The sequence below is a fragment of the Triticum aestivum genome, chromosome 2D (genome assembly GCF_018294505.1).
Source record: "Triticum aestivum cultivar Chinese Spring chromosome 2D, IWGSC CS RefSeq v2.1, whole genome shotgun sequence".
In the NCBI taxonomy this organism is placed as follows: domain Eukaryota; kingdom Viridiplantae; phylum Streptophyta; class Magnoliopsida; order Poales; family Poaceae; genus Triticum; species Triticum aestivum.
In genome coordinates this window covers 623336302-623357899 of record NC_057799.1, presented here as the reverse complement: position 1 = coordinate 623357899, position 21598 = coordinate 623336302, and positions in this window count along the sequence as shown.

Here is a 21598-nt window from a genome sequence, read left to right as displayed (position 1 = left end):
CAATTCTTTGACATTCATCACAAGATAAAACAAACTTATGGGCATCCTTGAAGAGAGTAGGCCAATAAAAACCGGATTGCAATACCTTATGTGCAGTTCTGTCTCCAGCGTGGTGTCCTCCATAAGCCTCGGAGTGACACTTGCGTAGGATCTGTTCCTGTTCATGCTCAGGTACACAACGTCTAATGACACAATCTACTCCTTCTTTATAAAGATGTGGGTCATCCCAAAAGTAATGTCTCAAATCATAGAAAAACTTTTTCTTTTGCTGGTATGTGAAACTAGGTGGTATAAATTTAGCAACAATGTAATTAGCGTAATCAGCATACCATAGAGCAGTATGAGAAGCATTTATGACATTTAATTGTTCATCAGGAAAGCTATCATCAATAGGTAGTGGGTCATCAAGAACATTTTCTAACCTAGACAAGTTATCTGCAACGGGGTTCTCAGCTCCCTTTCTATCAATAATATGCAAATCAAATTCTTGTAGCAAGAGAACCCATCTAATAAGTCTAGGTTTAGCATCTTTCTTTTCCATAAGATATTTAATAGCAGCATTATCCGTGTGAATAGTTACTTTAGAATCAACAATATAAGGTCTGAACTTATCACAAGCAAATACAACTGCTAAGAATTCTTTTTCAGTAGTAGCATAATTTCTCTGAGCATTGTCTAGAGTTTTACTAGCATATTGAATAACATTTAATTTCTTATCAACTCGTTGCCCTAGAACATCACCTACATCATAATCACTAGCATCACACATAATTTCAAAGGGTAAATTCCAATCAGGTGGCTGAACGATAGGTGCAGAAATGAATGCTTTCTTAAGTATTTCAAATGCTTCTACACAATCATCATCGAAGACAAATGGTATATCTTTTTGTAATAAATTAGTCAGAGGCCGAGAAATTTTTGAGAAGTCCTTTGATGTCCTTGGGACACGGAATCTTTTCAATAGCATCAACTTTAGCTTTATCAACTTCAATACCTCCTTCAGAAATTTTATGCCCCAAGACAATACCTTCATTAACCATAAAGTGGCACTTCTCCCAGTTCAAGACAAGATTAGTTTCTTCACATCTCTGCAAAACTCGATCAAGGTTGCTCAAGCAATCATCAAAAGAGGATCCATAAACGGAGAAATCGTCCATGAAGACCTCACAAATCTTTTCACAAAAGTCAGAGAATATAGCCATCATGCATCTTTGAAAGGTAGCAGGTGCATGACATAAACCAAAAGGCATACGTCTATAAGCAAAAGTACCGAAAGGGAAAGTAAAAGTGGTCTTAGCTTGATCATTAGCTGACATAGGTATTTGAGAGAAACCAGAATAACCATCCAGGAAGCAGAAATATGTATGTTTGGATAATCTTTCTAGCATTTGATCAATAAAAGGTAAGGGGTAATGATATTTTTTAGTAGCTTTATTTAATTTGTGGAAATCAATTACCATCCTATAACCTGTAATAATTCTTTGCGGAATCAATTCATCTTTATCATTAGGAACGACAGTAATACCTCCCTTCTTAGGGACACAATGGACAGGACTTACCCACTGACTATCAGCAACGGGATAGATTATACCTGCCTCAAGGAGCTTTAGTATTTCCTTTCTTACCACTTCTTTCATTTTAGGATTCAGCCGTCGTTGATGATCAATAACTGGTTTGGCATCTTTCTCCAAATTTATTTTGTGTTGACATAGAGTGGGACTAATGCCCTTAAGATGATCGAGAGTATATCCAATAGCAGCACGGTGCTTCTTCAGAGTTTTCAATAATTTTTCTTCCTCCTTTTCTGAAAGGTTAGCACTAATAATAACATAATATATCTTCTTTTCATCAAGATAAGCATATTTAAGAGTATCAGGCAATGGTTTAAGCTCAAACAGGGGATCACCCTTGGGTGGAGGAGGATCCCCTAGGATTTCAATAGGCAAGTTGTGTTTCAGAATAGGTCCCTGTTTAAAGAACACTTCATCTATTTCCCTTCTTTCATTCATAAACATATCATTTTCGCAGTCTAGCAAATATTGTTCTAAAGGATCACTAGGAGGTACGGCAATAGAAGCAAGACCAATAATTTCATCTTTACTAGGCAATTCCTCTTCACGGTGTTGTCTACGAAATTTAGAGAAATTAAACTCATGAGACATATCACCTAAACCAATAGTAACAACATCCTTTTCGCAGTCTATCCTAGCATTAACAGTGTTTAAGAAAGGTCTACCAAATATAATGGGACAAAAGCTATCTTGTGGGGAACCAAGAACAAGGAAATCAGCAGGATATTTAGTTTTCCCACACAAGACTTCAACATCTCTCACAATTCCCATGGGTGAAATAGTATCTCTATTGGCAAGTTTAATTGTGACATCAATATCTTCTAACTCAGCAGGTGCAATATCATGCATAATTTCTTTGTATAAGTCAATAGGTATTGCACTAGCACTAGCACCCATGTCGCACAAGCCATGATAACAATGGTCTCCTATTTTAACAGAAATAACAGGAATGCCTACCACAAGTCTATGTTTATCTTTAGCACAAGGTTTAGCAATTCTAGTAGTTTCATCACAGAAATAAATAACATGCCCATTAATATTATCAGCCAAGAGATCTTTAACCATAGCAATATTAGGTTCAACTTTAACTTGCTCAGGAGGTGTATAAGTTCTAATATTGCTTTTACGAACCACAGTTGGAGCTTTAGCATGATCTTTTATCCTAACAGGAAAAGGTGGTTTCTCAACATAAGCAGTGGGAACAATAGGATCATTATAAGTGATAGTCTTTTCTTCAACTTTAATAGGTGTGGCTACTTTTACTTCTATGGGAGGATGATATTTAAACCACTTCTCCTTAGGGAGATCAACATGAGTAGCAAAAGATTCACAGAAAGAAGCTACTATCTCAGAGTCAAGTCCATATTTAGTGCTAAATTTACGGAAAACATCGGTATCCATAGGATAAAACTTCTGATGAAATTCCAATTTCAATCGTTTGTAGTTCCATGATCCCATATCATCACATAGCCTATACCATGTTAATGCATCTCCCTTCAAAGATAAAGGGAAGACCTTCTTCTTGATAACATCATCGGGCATACCTGCAAGCTTAAATAATCCACAAACTTCATCCACATATATTAGGTGCTCATCAGGATGTAATGTTCCATATCCTGCAAAAGGATTAGCTAGCAGTTTTTCTACCATACCCGAAGGAATTTCAAAGTAGACATTTTCATTTTCAGTAGGTTCAGTAGGTTGAGGAGAAACTCTTTGCTCTACTGGTCGGGGTGAAGATACCCCGAACAAGCCCCTCAGAGGATTACTTTCCATAGTAATAAGTGACAATAAATTTCAGCACACTATATAAATGTTTCCTTACCAAATTCCACCTACCAAAGGCGCTTCACTCCCCGGCAACGGCGCCAGAACAGAGTCTTGATGACCCACAAGTATAGGGGATCTATCGTAGTCCTTTCGATAAGTAAGAGCGTCGAACCCAACGAGGAGCAGAAGGAAATGATAAGCGGTTTTCAGCAAGGTATTCTCTGCAAGCACTGAAATAATAGGTAACAGATAGTTTTTTGATAAGATAATTTGTAACGAGCAACAAGTAACAAAAGTAAATAAAGTGCAGCAAGGTGGCCCAATCCTTTTTGTAGCAAAGGACAAGCCTGGACAATTTCTTATATGAAGGAAAACGCTCCCGAGGACACATGGGAATTATCGTCAAGCTAGTTTTCATCACGTTCATATGATTCGCGTTCGGTACTTTGATAATTTGATATGTGGGTGGACCGGTGCTTGGGTGCTGTCCTTATTTGGACAAGCATCCCACTTATGATTAACCCCTATTGCAAGCATCCACAACTACAAAAGAAGTATTAAGGTAAACCTAACCATAGCATGAAACATATGGATCCAAACCAGCCCCTTACTAAGCAACGCATAAACTAGGGTTTAAGCTTCTGTCACTCTAGCAACCCATCATCTACTTATTACTTCCCAATGCCTTCCTCTAGGCCCAAATAATGGTGAAGTGTCATGTAGTCGACGTTCACATAACACCACTAGAGGAGAGACAACATACATCTCATCAAAATATCGAACGAATACCAAATTCACATGACTACTAATAGCAAGACTTCTCCCATGTCCTCAGGAACAAACGTAACTACTCACAAAGCATATTCATGTTCATAATAAGAGGAGTATTAATATGCATAAAGGATCTGAACATATGATCTTCCACTAAATAAACCAACTAGCATCAACTACAAGGATTAATCAACACTACTAGCAACCTACAGGTACCAATCCCGGACTTGGAGACAAGAATTGGATACAAGAGATGAACTAGGGTTGAGAGGAGATGGTGCTGGTGAAGATGTTGATGGAGATTGGCCCTCTCCCGATGAGAGGAGTGTTGGTGATGACGATGGCTATGATTTCCCCCTCCCGGAGGGAAGTTTCTCCGGCAGAACACCTCCGCCGGAGCCCTAGATTGGTTCCGCCAAGGTTCCGCCTCGTGGCGGCGGAGTCTCGTCCCGAAAGGTTGCTTCTGATTTTTCTTCGGACGAAAGACTTCATATAGCAGAAGATAGGCACCGGAGGGCTAACAGGGGGCCCACGAGGTAGGGGGCGCGCCCAGGGGGGTAGGGCGCACCCCCACCCTCGTGGCTAGGGTGTGGCCCCCCTCTGGTATTTCTTCCGCTCAGTATTTTTTATTATTTCCAAAAACAGCTTTCGTGGAGTTTCAGGACTTTTGGAGTTGTGCAGAATAAGTCTCTAATATTTGCTCCTTTTTCGAGCCCAGAATTCCAGTTGCCGGCATTCTCCCTCCTTATCTAAACCTTGTAAAATAAGAGAGAACAGGCATAAGTATTGTGACATAATGTGTAATAACAGCCCATAATGCAATAAATATTGATATAAAAGCATGATGCAAAATGGATGTATCAGACAGCACTGGTATGACTATCTTGATTCTGTCATAAATTTGTCATGGATGTACATGCATGACAGAAAACGTGACCTACTGTGACAAACACGTATCATCACGGAAGTGTATTTTTTTGTAGTGTATTGCTTTGCACGATCATGTAGTTGACATCGTATTTGTGGCAAAGCCACCGTTTATAATTCTTTCATACATGTCACTCTTGATTCATTGCACATCCCGGTACACCGCCGGAGGCATTCACACAGTGTCATATTTTGTTCTAAGTATCGAGTTGTAATTCTTGAGTTGTAAGTAAATAAAAGTGTGGTGATCTTCATTATTAGAGCATTGTACCATGTGAGGAAAGGATGATGGAGACTATTATTCCCCCACAAGTCGGGATGAGACTCCGGATGAAAAAAAGAGGCCAAAAAAATGAGAGAAGGCTCAAATAAAAAATGAGAGAAAAGAGAGAAGGGGCAACGTTACTATCCTTTTACCACACTTGTGCATCAAAGTAGCACCATGATCTTCATGATAGAGAGTCTCCTATGATTTCACTTTCATATACTAGTGGGAATTTTTCATTATAGAACTTGGCTTGTATATTGCAATGATGGGCTTCCTCAAATTGCCCTAGGTCTTCGTGTGCAGGCGAGTTGGATGCACACCCACTTAGTTTATTTTTGAGCTTTCATAAACTTATAGCTCTAGTGCATCCGTTGCATGGCAATCCCTACTCACTCACATTGATATCTATTAATGGGCATCTCCATAGCCCGTTGATACGCCTAGTTGATGTGAGACTATCTCCTTCTTTTTGTCTTCTCCACAACCACTGTCTATTCCACCTATAGTGCTATGTCCATGGCTCACGCTCATGTATTGCGTGAAAGTTGAAAAAGTTTGAGAACATCAAAAGTATGAAACAATTGCTTGGCTTGTCATCGGGGTTGTGCATGATTTGAATATTTTGTGAGATGAAGATGGAGCATAGCCAGACTATATGATTATGTAGGGATAAGCTTTCTTTGGCCATGTTATTTTGAGAAGACATAATTGCCTTGTTAGTATGCTTGAAGTATTATTGTTTTTATGTCAATATTAAACTTTTGTTTTGAATCTTTCGGATCTGAACATTCATGCCACAATAAAGAAAATTACATGGATAAATATGTTAGGTAGCATTCCACATCAAAAATTCTGTTTTTATCCTTTACCTACTTGAGGACGAGTAGGAATTAAGCTTGGGGATGCTTGATACGTCTCCAACATATCTATAATTTTTGATTGTTCCATGCTATTATATTATCTGTTTTTGATGTTTTATATGCATTAATATGCTATTTTATATTATTTTTGGGACTAACCTATTAACCTAGAGCCCAATGCCAGTTCCTGTTTTTCCCTGTTTTTGAGTTTTGCAGAAAAGGAATACCAAACGGAGTCCAAACGGAATAAACCTTTGATATGATTTTTCTTGGACCAGAAGACAACCAGGAGACTTGGAGATGAAGTCAGAAGAGCCACGAGTAAGCCACAACGATGGAGGGCGCGCCCAGGGGGTAGGGCGCGCCCCCACCCTTGTGGGTCCCTCGTGCACCTCCTGACCTAATTCTTGTGCCTATATATTCCCATATATCCCCAAACCAACAGAGGCATCCACGAAAACACTTTTCCACCGCCGCAACCTTCTGTACCCATGAGATCCCACCTAGGGACCTTTTCCGGCACCCTGCCGGAGGGGGATTCAACCACGGAGGGCTTCTACATCAACTCTATTGCCCTTCCGATGAAGCGAGAGTAGTTTACCACAGACCTACGGGTCCATAGCTAGTAGCTAGATGGCTTCTTCTCTCTCTTTGATTCTCAATACCATGTTCTCCTCGATGTTCTTGGAGATCTATTCGATGTAATACTTTTTTGCGGTGTGTTTGCCGAGATCCGATGAATTGTGGATTTATGATCAGCTTATCTATGAATCTTCTTTGAATTCTTTTATGCATGATTTGATATCTTTGTAATTCTCTTGGAACTATCAGTTTGGTTTGGCCAACTAGATTGGTTTTTCTTGCAATGAGAGAAGTGCTTAACTTTGGGTTCAATCTGGCGGTGTCCTTTCCCAATGACAGCAGGGGCAGCAAGGCACGTATTGTATTGTTGCCATCGAGGATAAAAAGATGGGGTTTTCATCATATTGTTTGAATTAATTCCTCTACATCATGTCATCTTACTTAATGCGTTACTCCGTTCTTTATGAAATTAATACTCTAGATGCATGATGGATAGCGGTCGATGTGTGGAGTAATAGTAGTAGATGCAGAATCGTTTCAGTCTACTTGACACGGACGTGATGCCTATATTCATGATCATTGCCTTAGATATCGTCATAACTTTGCGCTTTTCTATCAATTGCTCGGCAGTAATTTGTTCACCCACCATATAATTTGCTATCTTGAGAAGACTCTAGTGAAACCTATGGCCCTCGGGTCTACTTTCCATCTTATAAGTTTCTGATCTACTATTTTGCAATTTTTTACTTTTCGATCTATAAACCAAAAATATTTAATTTACCGTTCGTTTACTTTTATCTATCTCTACTAGATCTCACTTTTGCAAGTAACCGTGAAGGGATTGACAACCCCTTTATCACGTTGCGTGTTGATACGTCTCCAACGCATCTATAATTTTTTATTGTTCCATGCTGTTATATAATCAATCTTGGATGTTTTATAATCATTTTATAGTCATTTTATATCATTTTTTGGTACTAACCTATTGACATAGTGCCAAGTGCCAGTTGTTGTTTTTTTTTTCCATGTTTTTGACATCGCAGAAAATCAATACCAGACGGAGTCCAAATGCCACGAAACTCCATGATGATTTTTTATGGGCCAGAAGGAACACAACGGGCCTTCGCTGCGCCTGGGGGTGCCCCGAGGGAGGCACAACCCACCAGGGCACGCCAGGAGGCCCAGGCGTGCCCTAGTGGGTTGTTCCCAGCTCGGGTGCCCCCCGGACCGCCTCCTTGCTCTATAAATATCCCAATATTTCAGAAACCGTAGGGGAGTCGATGAAATATTCATCCAGCCGCCGCAGAGTCCAGAACCACCAGATCCAATCTAGACACCATCTCGGATGGGGTTCACCACCTCCATTGGTGCCTCTCCGACGATGCATGAGTAGTTCTTTGTAGACCTTCGGGTCCGTAGTTAGTAGCTAGATGGCTTTCTCTCTCTCGCTGAATTCTCAATACAATGGCCCCTTGGAGATCCATATGATGTAACTCTTTTGCGATGTGTTTGTTGGGATGTGATGAACTTTGAGTTTGTGATCAATCATATCTTTTTATATCCATGAAAGTTATTTGAGTTTCTTTGATCTCTTATATGCATGATTGCTTGTAGCCTTGTATTTCTTCTCCGATATTTGGGTTTTGTTTGGCCAACTTTATCTATTTATCTTACAATGGGAAGAGGTGCCCGGTAGTGGGTTCGATCTTACGGTGCTTGATCCCAGTGACAGAAAGGGAAACGACACGTATGTATCGTTGCTACTAAGGATAAAACGATGGGGTCTATCTCTACATAGATAGATCTTGTCTACATCATGTTATCGTTCTTACTGCACTACTCCGTTTTTCCATGAACTTAATACACTAGATGCATGCTGGATAGCGGTCGATGTGTGGAGTAATAGTAGTAGATGCAGGCAGGAGTCGGTCTACTAATCTTGGACGTGATGCCTATATAATGATCATTGCCTGGATATCTTCATAATTATTTGAAGTTCTATCAATTGCCCAACAGTAATTTGTTTACCCACCGTTTGCTATTTTTCTCGAGAGAAGCCACTAGTGAAACATACGGCTCCCGGGTCTTCTTTCCCTTATACTTGCCTTTGCGATCTAATTTTTCCTTGCATTTATTTTCAGATCTATTAAACTAAAAATACAAAAATACCTTGTTGCATTATATTTTAGTTTATTTTGTTTGGCGTTTGATCTATCAAATTATTACAGCTTATTCCCGTCCGCACGCCGTTACTCGAAAGGGATTGACAACCCCTTTAACACTTCGGGTTGCGAGGTGTTGTTATTTGTGTGCAGGGGCTGTTTACGTTGTGTTGCTTGGTTCTCCTACTGGTTTGATAACCTTGGTTTCATATCTGAGGGAAATACCTACCGCCGCTGTGCTGCATCATCCCTTCCTCTTTGGGGAAATACCGACGTAGCTTCAAGCGACATAAAAGGAATTTCTGACGCCGTTGCCGGGGTGGATCTTCAACATATACCAGGTTCATAATCACAAATCTCATCTCCTCGCAATTTACATTATTTTCCATTTGCCTCTTGTTTTCCTCTCCCCCGCTTCACAAAATTTATCGTTTTATTCGCCTCTCTTTTTCCGTTCGTCATTTTCTTGCCAGATCTGTTTTTGAGTGCAATCTTGTTGTGTGGTCATCATGACTCAAGAGAACACCAAGTTATGTGATTTCTCAAATACCAACAACAATGATTTTATTGGCACTCCGCTTGGTGCTCCCGCCACTAGTGCGGAGACTTGTGATATTAATACTGCTTTGCTGAATCTTGTTATGAAAGATCAATTTTCCGGTACTCCTAATGAGGATGCTGCATCCCATGTTAATACCTTCGTGGAATTATGCGATATGCAAAATAAAAAAGATGTGGACAATGATGTGGTTAAGATGAAATTATTTCCATTTTCTTTGCGTGATTCTGCAAAAATTTGGTTCTCTTCTTTGCCTCGCAAGAGTATCGATTCTTGGAATAAGTGCAAAGATGCTTTTATCACTAAGTATTTTCCTCCTGCAAAAATTATTTCCCTTAGGACCCAGATCATGAATTTCAAGCAACTTTAACATGAGCATGTTGCACAATCTTGGGAAAGGATGAAAATGATGCTAAGGAATTGCCCAACTCATGGGTTAGATCTTTGGATGATCATACTAAAATTTTATGCGGGATTGAATTTTGTTTCTCGTAATCTTTTAGATTCCACCGCGGGTGGTACTTTTATGGAAATTACTTTGGGTGAAGCCACCAAATTTCTTGATAATATCATGGCAAATTCACAATGGCATACCGAAAGGGCTCCTACTAGTAAAAAAATTAATTCGGTTGAAGAAATTTCTTCTTTGAGTGAAAAAGTTGATGCTCTTATGAAATTGGTTGCTAGTAAAAGTGCTCCTATTGATTTTAATGTTATGCCTTTGTCCACTTTTATTGAGCAAAATAGTGATGCCATAGATGTGAAGTTTATCTCTCGAAATAATTTCAATAACAATGCTTATAGAGGTAATTTTAATCCTAGGCCTTTTCCTAGTAATTCCTCTAGTAATTATGGTAATTCCTATGGAAATCAATCTTATAATAATAATAGGAACACCTCTGATCTTGAGAATAATATTAAAGAATTTATCAATACACAAAAAGTTTTCAACACTTCCATAGAAGAAAAGTTGAGTAAGATTGATGATTTGTCTAGAAGTGTTGATAGAATTCTCATGATGTGGAAAATCTCAAGATGAAAATTTTTGTGCATAAAGTAGATGAATCAATTAAATCTCTTTATGTTTCTATGGATGAAAGTAAGAAAAGAACCGCTATGCTTAGAGCAAAAAGAGAATTTTTAGAAAAAGTGTTTTCTAGTGATTTCTTTCGTAAATGTGATGAAGATCTTAAAATGATTGGTGTTTCATCTATTGATTCTTTGTTTAGTAAAGTTAAGATTGATGAAAAAGGGACTGGAGAAGAGTCAACTTTAGGTAGAAGGCGTCCCAATATTTCGGAGGGTGAAAATCTTGTTGAGAAAATTGATGAAACTGGGTTTGGAGAGGTCAAAACTTTAACTAGTGATGTGCCCACTCTTTTGGATTACAAAGACTTTAATTATGATAGTTGCTCTTTGATTGATTGTATTTATTTGTTGCAATCCATGATAAATTCACCCCATGCTTATGAACAAAATAAAGCTTTTACTAAACATATTGTTGATGCTATGATGAAAGGTTTTGAAGAAAAATTGGAATTGGAAGTTTCAATTCCTAGAAAATTGCATGATGAATGGGAACCTACTATCAAAGTCAAGATTAAAAATTATGAGTGTTTTGCATTGTGTGACTTGGGTGCTAGTGTTTCTACAATTCCGAAATCTTTATGTGATGTGCTTGGTCTTACTAATCTTGAAGAATGTTCTTTGAATTTGCACTTGGCGGATTCTACTATTAAAAAGCCTATAGGAAGAATTAATGATGTTCTTATTCTTGCAAATAGGAATTATGTGCCCATAGATTTTATTGTTCTTGATATTGATTGCAATCCGTCTTGTCCAATTATTCTTGGTAGACCGTTTTTACGCACTACGGGTGTCGTGATTGATATGAAAGAAGGCAATATTAAGTTCCAATTTCCTTTGAGGAAGGGTATGGAACACTTCCCTAGAAATAATTAGGCCACCATATGAATCAATCAGGAGGGCATCTTATGGATCTCGAACCAAAGATGACAAAACTTAGATCCTTGCTTTATGCCTAGCTAAGGGCGTAAAACTATAGCGCTTGTTGGGAGGCAACCCAATGAATAATTTTTTTCCTTTTTGCTTTATGTTCTTGAGTGTTAGGACAATTATACTGTTATGATTGTGTCTTTTGTGTTTTAATTACTGTTTGTGCCAAGTAGAACCGATAGGATCTTCTTGGGTGATAGTGGTTTGATCTTGCTGAAAAAGACAGAAAATTTGTGCTCACGAAAACAATTCTCATTTTTTATCAGAAATAGATTTTGACCTGATTCTTTTTTAAGAAGATTAATATACAAATTATCTAGGTCTTCCTGTTTTGCCATAATTTTTGAAATTATAGAAGTTTTCGTTTAAGTTAGATTGCTACAGACTGTTCTGTTTTGACAGATTCTGTTTTCTTTGTGTTGTGTGCTTATTTTGATGGCTCTATGGTTTTCTTTGATGAGTATTTGCCATATAGAAGTTGTAATACAGTATATATAATACAAAAAAATATGAATTGGTTTGATACAGTACTTATAGTAGTGGTTTGCTTTCTTACACTAACGGATCTCACGAAGGTTTTGTTGAGTTTTGCGTGATTGAAGTTTTCAAGTTTTGAGTTATCTTATGATGGATGAAAGAAGGATGGAAGAGCCTAATCTTGGGGATGCCCCGGCATCCCAAGCTATTATCCAAAAATGAGGAACCAACTAAGCTTGGGGATGCCCCCGAGTGGCATCCCCGCTTTCTTCCAACGATCATCGGTATTTTACTCGAAACTATATTTTTATTCGTGACATGATATGTGTTTTGCTTGGAGCGTCTTGTATGATATGAGTCTTTGCTTGCTTTATTTTGTGTTTTAAGTCATCAATCCTTTATGGACACACCTATTTGGGAGAGCCAAAATTATATCATGACTTGTTAGAATTGCTCTCTATGCTTCACTTAAATTTTTATGAGCAATGGACTTGCTCTAGTGCTTCTCTTATATCTTTTTCAGCATGGTGTGCTTTAGTATTTTTGAAAAATGCTCTCTTGCTTCACTTAGATTTATTTGAGAGTTAGTAAAATTTTCAAGAAATTCTCTCTTGCCTCACTTAAATTATTTTGAGAGAAAGAAGAAAAATTATGCTCATGATCTTCACTTATATTTCTTTGAGCTTATGAAAAGCAACACATGAAAATTAGTCCCAAAGTGATAGATATCCAAGAAGGATATAATAAAAACTTTCATGAAGATCATTGGACAAAATAAACTTGATTCTTAGTAATAGTTTTGAGATATGATGATGTGATATGTGAGTTATGTTGATGAGTAATTATGCTTTATTCGGTGTTATTTATGCTTAATGCTTGCTTATGAGACTATTCGTTTCTTGGTTGGTCGCTTCTCAATCTTTTGCTAGCCTTCATTTTGCACTAAGTATGATCTCTACTTGTGCATCCAAAATCCTTTAAACCAGTTTTGCCACATGAGTCCACTATATCTACCTATATGCGGTATTCTTTTGCCATTCTAAGCAAATTTGCATGTGCCATCTCTAATTTCAAAATAAACTTCTCTTTTGTGTGTTTGTTTCGCTCGCGGAGCGGTGAAGGGTGGCTAATATTTTCCATGCTAGATGTGTTATTCTCAAGATGAGTGTTTATTCACTTGTCATTGCACGAGAGTAAGGCAAAGGTTTTAGGGATGCCCAGTCCCGAAATACAAAAATGAATTTACTTGGAAAGTGTTGGTATGGAGGGCAACCGTGGATACGGCTAGCCATGGAAAGTGAAAGTATGGTTGAAAAAGGAATAAACTTTATTTTCTGTTTGGGAACCGCCTATGGCATATCTAGCATGGAAAGTGTTCGTAACTCTAAGTCATTTTCGTTGGTGGGATGGATACACCTCCCAAACTGTTTTTATCTCTAAGTTTTTCGCTTTGAGCTCTGGCACCTCTACAAATCCCTACTTCCCTCTGCGAAGGGCCTTTCTTTTACTTTATGCAATTTTTATTTTGAATTTAAGTCTCCATCCTCTCTTACAAAAGCACCAACTAGGAGGCAATATGATCGTACTTAAGTATTGTATGTAGCTAATATTCGAGTGTGTTTCATGAATGGATCAATGTTTGAGCATGATGGGCTAGGGATAACTGATTTTTAGTGTTGATATTTTGAAAAACATGGTTGCTTGTTGATATGCTTGAGTATCTCAATTATTATGTCAAAACTAGTCTATTGCTTTGAATCACATAAAAATTCCAAATGTCCATGCTATAAAGAAAAGAAAATGATTTGACATGTTTGGCAGCATTCCACATCAAAAATTCTGTTTTTATCACTTACCTACTTGAGGACGAGTAGGAGTTCAGCTTGGGGATGCTGATACGTCTCCAACGTATCTATAATTTTTGATTGTTCCATGTTGTTATATTATCAATCTTGGATGTTTTATAATCATTTTATAGTCATTTTATATCATTTTTTGGTACTAAACTATTGACATAGTGCCAAGTGCCAGTTGCTGTTTTTTCCATGTTTTTTACATCGCAGAAAATCAATACCAGACGGAGTCCAAATGCCACGAACCTCCATGATGATTTTTTATGGGCCAGAAGGAACACAACAGGCCCTGGCTGCGCCTGGGGGGTGCCCCGAGGGAGGAACAACCCACCAGGGCACGCCAGGAGGCCCAGGCGCGCCCTGGTGGGTTGTGCCCACTTCGGGTGCCCCCGGACCGCCTCCTTGCTCTATAAATACCCCAATATTCCAGAAACCCTAGGGGAGTCGACGAAATATTCATCCAGCCGCCGCAGAGTCCAGAACCACCAGATCAATTCTGGACACCATCTCGGATGGGGTTCACCACCTCCATTGGTGCCTCTCCGACAGTGCATGAGTAGTTCTTTGTAGACCTTCGGGTCCGTAGTTAGTAGCTAGATGGCTTTCTCTCTCTCGCTGAATTCTCAATACAATGGTCTCTTGGAGATCCATATGATGTAAATCTTGTATGGTGTGTTTGTTGGGATCTGATGAACTTTGAGTTTATGACCAGTCATATCTTTTTATATCCATGAAAGTTATTTGAGTTTCTTTGATCTCTTATATGCATGATTGCTTGTAGCCTCATACTTCTTCTCCGATATTTCGGTTTTGTTTGGCCAACTTGATCTATTTATCCTGCAATGGGAAGAGGTTCCCGGTAGTGGGTTCAATCTTACGGTGCTTGATCCCAACGACACAAAGGGAAACGACACGTATGTACCATTGCTACTAAGGATAAAACGATGGGGTCTATCTGTACATAGATAGATCTTGTCAACATCATGTCATCGTTCTTATTGCATTACTCCATTTTTTCCATGAACTTAATACACTAGATGCATGCTGGATAGCGGTCGATGTGTGGAGTAATAGTAGTAGATGCAGGCAGGAGTCGGTCTACTAATCTTGGACGTGATGCCTATATAATGATCATTGCCTGGATATTGTCATAATTATTTGAAGTTCTATCAATTGCCCAACAATAATTTGTTTACCACTACAGGAATCAGGCACTTTGCCGCCCGCCATGGCGGACGGCAAAGGCCTTTGCTGTCCGTCAGCTGACGGCAACAGGTCCAGCTGAATAGGCTACGGCAAAGGCTTCTTTGCCGTCAGCTAGCGGACGGCAAAGATTAAACGTTCTTTGCCGTCAGCCGGCTGACGGCAAAGGTCCTAGACGGCACACGTGACAACGTCTGGCCGTTAGGGGGCTAACGGTGAGCTTTGCCGTCAGCTGGCGGACGGCAAAGACCATTGCACCTTTGCCGTCAGCCAGCGGATGGCAAAGTAACCAAATAGGACAGCCCCCAGGTTGTACAGGGAGCTGCCACGTGGCATCTTTGCCGTCTGCTGGCGGATGGCAAATTTCTTTGCCGTCCGCCAACGGACGGCAAAGATCCTGTATAGCCCCTGTTTTTTTTGTTTTTTCTTAAATTCATTCAATTTGAACACACAAGTTTCAACACACAAATTTCACAAAAGACATATCCAACACACAAGTTTCATCATATATATACATACATAACCAACACATAGTTCCATCCATACATATTACAAAAGTTTCACATTGTTCATCCAACACCGTTATCCATCCATCCATATAACAAGTTCCATCCATGCAAGTTCATCGATACAAAATAAAAGTAGAAAGGGAAAAGAAGCACTCCATCCATGCAAGCTTCCGTGAATTAAATGAGATCTACAAAATGGGAAACAAGAAAGTTAGAAGAAGAAGAAGAAAATGGAGAAGAAGAAAATGGAGAAGAAGAAAATGAAGAAGAAGAAGAAGACTGGAATAAGAAGTAAGCATACTTAGGTAAAATGGAGCTAAGCATATTATGCCATCTTCTTATTCCTTGTTTGTGTCATTTTAGAGCTTACATAGGTAATTATGCCAATTTTTAGCTAATTAAGCTTATTATGTCAATTAGGAGGAAAATAAGGTAAGTATAGGTCTTTTTTGTGCTAACATAAGTAATTTTGGAGCTAACCTAGCTAAAATTGATCATATTGGAGCTAACCTAGGTAAACTTGGTCATTTTGGAGCTAACCTAGGTAAACTAGGTCATTTTGGAGCTAACCTAGCTAAAATGGATCATATTGGAGCTAACCTAGGTAAACTAGGTCATTTTGGAGCTAACCTAGCTAAAATGGATCAAATTGGAGCTAACCTAGGTAAACTTGGTCATTTTGGAGCTAACCTAGGTAAAATGGATCATATTGGAGCTAACCTAGGTTAAATGGGTCATTTTGGAGCTAACTTAACTAATTATGCCATTTTTGAGTTAACTAAGCATAATTATGCCATTTTTTACGCAAGTAAGCCAAGTGCATGTCATTATTAAGCAAACCTAGGAAACTAAGCATATTAGAGATAACTTAGCATATTAGAGCTAACTTATGTCATTCCGAAGGAAACAAAGCTAAGTATATATAGATCATTCTAGAGATCTGACATACCTGACATAGTTCACTCCTCATTCTTCTTCTCCTTCTCCTTCCTCATCCTGATGCGCCAAGAGCGGCGAGGCGGTGGAGGCAGTGGGATGTAGTCTTCTACCACAATTGGCATGGTCATGTCGCCCGGCTATGGGATCGTCGGCGCCACCACCATCGCGAGGTCATTGTCAGGCACCACCATCATCGCGAGGCCATCTTCAGGCAGCACCATCGCTAGGTCATCCTCAGACACCACCATCTCTTGCCCATCGTCAGCCACCACCATCGCTACGTCATCCTCAGCCACCACCATCTGTTGCCCATCGTCAGCCTGCACCTCCTCATCCCCACTCTGCTCCTCTTCTTCCCCACTCCATTCCGAATCATCCTCGCTGCTGCTTTTGCTGCAGCCAAAGTCGCTGCTGCTTTGGCTGTAGCCAGAGTCGCTGCTGCTGCTCCCATTGCCTGACCAAATGCAACAATGACCGTTAACAATCGATGTATGTAGAGAAGAAGAGGTAGAACGTGTTGGCATCATCGTCGTCCTGGTAGCACATGCGACACATAGTCGTGTTGAACACCTTCACGGTGAGCATGGCGTCGCCGTCCTACCTGAAGAGAAGGAAGTACCCGTGCCGCAGGTCATAGGCACGGTAGAACTGCTCCCAGCCATGACACAGGTACATGTGGCCGTACCTGATCACCAACTCCACGTCCCAATGCCTGCGAAGTCCGCTGTCGGCCTGTCACAGCTTCACATTCTTTGGCCGATGGCCGTCCAGCATCGTCATAAAAGTGTCAGGCAGCCTCTGCAGTTTGGGACAAGGAGTGATGTAGCAGACAACAGAGTTATCATAATGAGATGGGTGAAGGGGAGATCTCTCCTTTTATATATCTGCCTCTTGGAGGAAGTCTCAAGTATGATACTGAAGAACTCGAAAGCATCCAACTCGTACTCCGGTGGGACAGAGCGGAGCCTGCGGTGACGGCCTCCCCCCCATCTCTAATAAGCAGCAGAAGAGACCAATTAGTATCTAGAAGCATATCTATAAACATAGAGCCAAGTTTCTAGACATGAAAGAAAACTAAGAGAAAAAAAGCAATGCACTTGTGCTCAACAACATCAACAACACTTAATTAATTTGGTAAGTTAGTTCGCAATGGCAATTGGCACCCTTCAAAACTAGGGATTTCTTTAGACGTGAAAGAAAACTGAAAATGTTTAAGAAAAGAGCATAGTAATCTAAAAATAGGGAAAAATACACTTCTTCTTCCTCCTCTTTATCTTCTTTTTCTTCTTTTTTTCATCTTTCTTCTTTCTTCTTAACCAAAACTAAACCTAAAGTTCCTTGTGGTGTGATCACATTGGAATACTTGTGGCAACAATCATAGTTGCACCATATTTTAGGTGGCTCTAGGTGCCACACACCAAGCAAACAAACATACCTCAAATCAGAAACTAAGGGTAGTGTCCTATGCTAGTGAGAAAGACACGCTAGACTTTCCTTTGGCTTGCTGAATGTATAGTTTGCCTTTCCGCAAAAAAGAAAAGAAGAAGACGGCTACAGTTTGCCTCTTATGACAGATTCCATAAGCAATATGCATGCCTTGTTGTTTTCTCAAATTAAACTAATTTGAGTGTTGCTGATTACTTCAACAGGTTCATGCTTAATTATTTCAATATTTTTTAAAATGCTTTATTATGTGTTGTTCTTGTAGGGGGCAGTATTATCATATTATAGGGAACTTATCTAGTTATATTTCCTGGTCTAAACCTAAACTAAAGTAAACCTAAACTAAACCAAACCTAAAGTAAACATAAACTAAACTTAAAATACAAAAACAAAAATAGAAAAAAAATACAAGAGGTCTCACCGGGTGGAGGAGGGGGCGCCGGAGGGGTGGGGCGGCCGCGATGGTGGAGGAGAGGGGCGCCGGGGCGGCCGGGTGGAGGAGGGGGCGCCGGAGCGACGGGGCGACCGTGGTGGTGGAGCAGAGGGGCGCCCGGGCCGCCGGGTGGAGGAGGGGGCACCGGAGCAACGGGGCGGCCGCGATGGTGGAGCAGAGGGGCGCCGGGGCCGCCGGGGTGGAGGAGGGGGTGCCGCGGCGACGTGGGTGGCGTGGTGCGGCGGCGGCTCGGGCACGGGGCGGCGCGGCGCGACGACGAGGATGGCGCAGGGCGGGGAAGGGGGTCACCGGGGCTGCTGGGGCGGCGCGGCGACGGGGGTGGCGGGGCGGCGACGGGGGTGGCGGGGCGGCGGTGGCACGGGGCGGGGTGGCGCGGGGCGGCGGCGGCTCAGGCGCGGGCGGAGAGAGAGGGGACAGAGAGATGGGGCGCGGGCGGGCATCGATGGATTTTAGTTAGGGCACGGTTCTTTGCCGTCTGCTAGCAGACGACAAAGATCCTAGCTAACGGACGTTAGTTTGGCCACTTTCTTTGCCGTCTGTTAGCGGACGGCAAAGAAAGTGTCCGTTAGGTGGTTCTCGGTAGTGAGCCACCCTCATTCTTTGCCGTCCGCTAGCAGAGGGCAAAGATTCTATGCCGTCTGCTAGTGGACGGCAAAGAGTTAGCGACGGCAAACATGGTCTTTGCTGTCAGCTCTTTCTTTGCCGTCAGCTTCTTCTAAGCTGAGGGCAAAGACCTTCTTTGCCGTCAGCTAGCAGACGGCAAAGATCTAGCTGACGGCAAAGATCCTGATTCCAGTAGTGTACCCACCGTTTGCTATTTTTCTCGAGAGAAGCCACTAGTGAAACCTACGGCCCCCGGGTCTTCTTTCTCTTATACTTGCCTTTGCGATCTACTTTTTCGTTGCATTTATTTTCAGATCTATTAAACTAAAAATACAAAAATACCTTGCTGCATTTTATTTCTATTTATTTTATTTGGCGTTCGATCTATCAAATTATTACAACTTATTCCCGTCCGCACGCCGTTTCTCGCGCCGTTACCCGAAAGGGATTGACAACCCCTTTAACACGTCGGGTTGCGAGGTGTTGTTATTTTTGTGCAGGGGTTGTTTACGTTGTGTTGCTTGGTTCTCCTACTGGTTCGATAACCTTGGTTTCAAATCTGAGGGAAATACCTACCGCCGCTATGTTGCATCATCCCTTCCTCTTTGGGGAAATACCGACGTAGCTTCAACCGACATCATGTGTAAGTTGTTTGATTGTTTGTGCAGGTATTCGGTGACTTGTGCATTGTCTCCTACTAGATTGATACCTTGGTTCTCAAACAGAGGGAAATACTTATCTCTACTTTGCTGCATCACCCTTTCCTCTTCAAGGGAAAAACCAACGCCAGCTCAAGAAGTAGCACCTACCTTGCTGCTGCCTCATGGACCCACTGACTTGAAACCGATGCCAAAAATTCCTATAAATCCAGAAACCCCCAGAAAGAAACCTAGATCGGGAGTTCCGCGGCCCTAAGCCTCTGCAGCCACGAAAAACCAATCGGGAGCCCGTTTCGGCACCCTGCCGGAGGGGGAAACCATCACCGGTGGCCATCTTCATCATCCCGGCGCTCTCCATGACGAGGAGGGAGTAGTTCACCCTCGGGGCTGAGGGTATGTACCAGTAACTATGTGTTTGATCCCCCCCCTCTCTCTCTCTCGTGTTCTTGATTTGGCACGATCTTGATGTACCGCGAGCTTTGTTATTATAGTTGAATCATATGGTGTTTCTCCCCCTCTACCTTCTTATGATGAATTGAGTTTTACCTTTGAGGTTTCACTATTATCGGATTGAATACTATTATGGATTTGAGAACACTTGATGTATGTCTTGCGTGGGATACCCGTGGTGACAATGGGGTGTTCTATTGATTCGCTTGATGTATGTTTTGGCACTCAACTCGCGGATTCCCGAGGTGACATTGGGGTAATCTATGCATAGGGGTTGATGCACATTTTCGTCCTTGTTTCTCTGGTAGAAATCTTGGGGCACTCTTTGAGGTTCTTTGTGTTGGATTGAATATTATGAATCTGAAGTTATTTGATGCATATCATATAATTGACCCACGGATACTTGTGGTGACATTGGAGTATCTAGGTGACATTAGGGTTGATTGATGTGTGTCATATGATGTTATTTTACTACGAACTCTAGGGTTGTTTGTGACACTTATAGGAATAGCTCAATGGATTGATCGGAAAGAATAACTTTGAGATGGTTTCGTACCGTATAAGCAATTTCATCTTATGTTGTCCATGATAGGAACTTTGGAGTGACTTTTGTCGCACGTTGAGGGATTGCCATATGATGTAATTATGTTATCATTGTTGAGAGAACTTGCACTAGTGAAAGTATGAACCCTAGGCCTTGTTTTCAAGCATTGCAATACCGTTTTCGCTCACTTTTACCACTTGCTACCTTGCTGTTTTTATTTTTTTAGATTACAAAAACCTATATCTACCATCCATATTACACTTGTGTCACCATCTCTTCGCCGAACTAGTGCACCTATACAATTACCATTGTATTGGGTGTGTTGGGGACACAAGAGACTCTTTGTTATTTGGTTGCAGGGTTGTTTGAGAGAGACCATCTTCATCCTACGCCTCACACGGATTGATAAACCTTAGGTCATCCACTTGAGGGAAATTTGCTACTGTCCTACAAAACTCTGCGCTTGGAGGCCCAACACGAGTCTACAAGAAGAAGGTTGCGTAGTAGACATCAAGCTCTTTTCTGGCGCCGTTGCCGGGGAGGTTAGTGCTTGAAGGTATATCTTTAGATCTTGCAATAGAATCTTTTAGTTTCTTGTTTTATCACTAGTTTAGTCTATAAAAGAAAACTACAAAAAAATGGAATTGAGGTTTCCTCATATGCTTCATCTTTTTAATGTCCTTCGTGAAAATGATGGAAAGGAAAACTGTGCTCAAGTGTTAGATGAAGAAGTTCATAAAATGTTTGGCACTAAATATTTGAATGATGAGCATGATTGCAATGTTATTGGTATGAATTCTTTGAATATCCAAGATGCTAATGATATGCAAAGCTACAAGCTTGGGGATGCTATGTTTGATGAAGATGATATTTTTTGTCCCCCAAATTTTGATGGAAATTTTATTATGATGAAAGCATGCCTCCTATTTATGATGATTATGTTGATGAAAGTGGGTTTGGAGGAGTGTCAACTCTAGG